Here is a 4352-nt window from a genome sequence, read left to right as displayed (position 1 = left end):
TACTGAAAAACATTGCCAAAATAAATTTCAATCAGATGTTGAAATTCTTTATGCTTATCACTGCACATACAGCTACTTCCCTTGGAAATAATCAGGAGCTTTGATTCCATTTGTTCATTCTCAATTATCATCCTAAAAGATATTTGGTGGTGAATCTCTCTGTGTAAATGGATGAGAAATAATTGCAGTAAATGATTGCTAGGAGAATAATAATAATAATTTAAAAAAAAAAAAACACCCAACAACAACCCAGAAACCACATCTACAAACTTATATTAACTGAACACAAAACTCCTTCAGTTAATATAACTTTGTAAATTTGGTTAGTGCACACATCAGTACGGAAACCAGACTTTCATCTTTTCAAAATGTAATGGTGTGGAAAATTATGCATTTAATCCTTCTAAGTGACTTTTTTTCCCCCCTCTTGCTTTTATGAAGAAATTTAGCTTTCTTTAAAATGACTGGCAGTTAGCAACTTCAGTTACTTTTTTTTTTGTATTCAACAGAAGTGACAATCTGTTCTTAGTAAATTAAGCAGGTAAGGGAACTCCTGCCAGAAAAGGAAGCCAGACATTGACAGAAAATATACCAACTAAAAATAATTCTGTTGGTAACAGTTATCTGAGCTTTAACTTGAAAATGGAGGGGGGGGCGGAGAAGAACTAGCTGTTGTTTCTCCTTTGGAATGTACTACTGTGGCAGGGCAATGAAAAAAATCCCAAAAGGCAATACAGTGGCATAGCCGGGTGTGATCTCCTACTCCTGTACAATCCGGCTCGTCCTCTTAGGTCATCAGAGAAGGCCTTTTTACAAGTGCCGCCACCTAGGGAGGTACGTGGGGCGGCAGCAAGAAATAGGGCCTTCTCAGTAGTGGCACCAACGCTATGGAACTCCCTTCCCCTTGACATAAGAATGGCTCCCTCTTTTGAGACCTTTCGGCAAAGCCTGAAGACCCTTCTGTTTAAACAAGCCTTCTGAGTTCTCGGCCTTTTTAACATCTTTTTTAACATCTTTTAATATTTTTTACAGGCCTGATTCTTTTATGATTTGCTGCTGCTCTATGCTCTTTATACCTATTTTTTATCTGACTGCTGTTTTTATGACATGTGTTAATATGTTTTTATTTGTTTTAAATTATGTTTTTTAATCTGTTGTAAGTCGCCTTGAGTCCCTTCGGGGAGAAAGGCGGGGTAAAAATAAAGTTATTATTATTATTATTATTATTATTATTATTATTATTATTATTATTATTATTAATGAATCCAATGGCAAATGGGGGGGACTGTACTGTGGTGCTTTTCCACATGCGCTGCCTCTGACACATCCTCGGCATCATCTGGCAAGACAAAGTTCCTAACAACACAGTCCTGGAACGAGCTGGAATCCCTAGCATGTATGCACTGCTGAAACAGAGATGCCAGCGTTGGCTCAGTCATGTTGTGAGAATGGATGATGGCCGGATCCCAAAGGATCTCCTCTATGGAGAACTCATGCAAGGAAAGCGCCCTACAGGTAGACCACAGCTGCGATACAAGGACATCTGCAAGAGGGATCTGAAGGCCTTAGGAGTGGACCTCAACAGGTGGGAAACTCTGGCCTCTGAGCGGCCCGCTTGGAGGCAGACTGTGCAGCATGGCCTTTCCCAGTTTGAAGAGACACTTGGCCAACAGTCTGAGGCAAAGAGGCAAAGAGGGAAGGCCCATAGCCAGGGAGACAGACCAGGGACAGACTGCACTTGCTCCCAAGGGAAGGGAATTGTCACTCCCGAATTGGCCTTTTCAGCCACACTAGATGCTGTGCCAGAACCACCATCCAGAGTGCAATACCAGAGTCTTCCGAGACTAAAGGTTGCCAACAAGAAGCTTAATTTTCCCCAGCAAAACACCAGTCACAACAACCACAACAACAGAGGGGCTAAGAATGTGTGTGGTTATAATGAAAGGCAGGAGGGTGTAGTTGTTCTAGAGTTGGTCTTGGAAGATCAAGGTTCAAATCCCCGCTCAGCCATGTAGCTTCCTGGGTGACCTTGGGCCACTCACTCTCTGTCAGCCTAGCTGACCTCACAGGGTTGCTGGGAGGACAAAAAGAGGAGAGGAACTATATACGCCACCCTGAGCTCCTTGGAGGAAGGGTAGTATAAAAATGTGAATGGTTGGCAACCTTCAGTCTCAAAAGACTATGGTATAAGCCTACAGCACCCGGTAATCCCAGGCAGTCTCCCATCCAAGTACTAACCAGGCCTGACCCTGCTTAGCTTCCAAGATCAGATGAGATCAGGCATGTGCAGGGTGAAAAAAAAAATGTGAAGAATTATACGATACACATGGACATATGCTGGACTCTCGGACTTCCAGGTCTCTGGCTGATGGTCTTTCCTCATCCTGAGGTTCTTTTTAATTAGCAGTGCCAGAAATTGAACCCGAAACAGAGTGCTTGAAAGCATAAGCTCAACTTCTGAACTAAAATGTCTCCACATAATCCATAATATTGATTAAAGACTTTTTTGGGGGGTGAGGTTTTCTTTCTTCCAAATATTACAAGGTTACGAATTAGATCCTTCTAAATTAGAATAGATTGAAATCATTGAGGTATGGCATGGATCAATTTAGAACTCGTTTTTGGAGTGGGAAGAGTTTGGGATTTCTTTAAATTATGGTGGTGACCTAGAAAGTGAGGAAAGAGGATGAAGAACTCCTCCTGAAGTGAAAAAAGAGGTGTGTTTGGCGCACTAATCTGCTGTGGTTTATAAATGCAGTTTACAACCACATAGTTTATTCACTGTACCTGAATTCTTCTTTGTCCTGCATTGGAGAAGTAAAAGAATATCCTAGCAAAAATGTCTTGTCCAAAATGCTTCCGGATGAAAAGAAGGAAATGAAAAAGAAACTCCAAATTCTCTTAGTGAAAAAGTAATTCCAAATGTGAGAATCCTAATGCCAAATCCATGCTCACTGTGACCATAAAGCTCCAGCATGGAAACAGAAATGAACTGTTATTCCCTTAAAAGGTGCAATCCTGAGCGCCCCTTTGGCAGGCGCAAGTCTCTTGCGCTGGCTGAAAAGTGTCACGAAAGTGCCATAAAGCACTTCCACGCCACTTTTCAGGGAGATAGGCCAGTGTACGTCCATGAGCCTATCTCCCTGTGCTGACGCGAGCACCAGGCCAGATCGGTTTGCGTTGTTTGAGCTTGGCCTGCACAGGGGTCTGGGAGGCAGGGAGGGGGAGGAGGAGGGAAGTAGGTGTTTTGGGGCAGGGGAGGACGGGCAGCAAGCATTCCCGGGTTGGGCGGGCAGGGAGCGGGAGGTGGGGCCAGGATCCAGCATTCCTGGGCAGCCTAGGGCAGTCCTGGGCTGCTCGGATTTGCACCATCTCTTTAGCGGCACAGATCCAAGTAGACCCATTAAGTTTGCTGCGGCTCTCCCCAGGGTAAGGGGGAAAGTTTCCTCTTGCCTTGGGCTGAGCCTCCGACAGCCCAAAACTTGCACTGGATACACCACAGGCCTGCCAGCTTCACTGTCTACTTATTTAACAACACCTCTCTCATTAATGTACTTTTATTTATGGATGTCCTAAAATAGATGTATCTGTTCATAGAGATTTTATTCAGTATTCATGGGGGGGGGGGAGACATTTCACTATGTTTGTGTGTGCACGTGACACAGAGCGGGAGGAGAGAGAGATTTATGTTAACATTTAAAAGCTGCCCCAAATAACTGCAGAATCTTCTCCTACAGCCCCGCTCCCCAATTCTTGGCGTCCTTTAAGAGAATTTGTTTCCCCTGGGGGCTGGGGACAAGAATAGGCCCTCAGTTTGGCTGTACTTGTCGTAAGAGGCGACTAAACAGCCACCGGGTAGATGGGACTCGTCAGCCTGGGAAGGCAGCTCATCTGAGAGAAGGAAAACTCTGATTCCAAACCTCCACTGCCTTATGGCTACATCCAGTTATGGAAAAGGCTTCAGGAGTCAACCTCGAGGCAAAATCCGGAGCCGGAGTCCCTGAGGCAGTTCATGGCTGAACATAGTCATGTTCTGGCAACTCCTATGATGCCGCTGGAACCAACCGTATTGGCCTCTGCCTTTCCATTGGACCATTTCAGCGACGTAGAGAGGGGGGATTTGCTGCATGGGAAACAGCCTATCCTCCATACCTACTTTACCCAGGCTTCGCACACTGGAGAGGACATTCTGTTCCAGGGCCACCATTCAGAGCGTGACGCCATAGTCTTCCGAGACTGAAGGATGCCAACAACATGTTGTCTACTTCACAATACCCCCAAAATATAGGTGCACTTAAATTATTACATGGTACACACAAGGAGGCTGGTAAGAGTGGTCTGCCCTCTCTATT

This window comes from Tiliqua scincoides, chromosome 7, assembly GCF_035046505.1.
Source record: "Tiliqua scincoides isolate rTilSci1 chromosome 7, rTilSci1.hap2, whole genome shotgun sequence".
Lineage (NCBI taxonomy): Eukaryota > Metazoa > Chordata > Lepidosauria > Squamata > Scincidae > Tiliqua > Tiliqua scincoides.
This window is presented reverse-complemented; position numbering follows the sequence as displayed.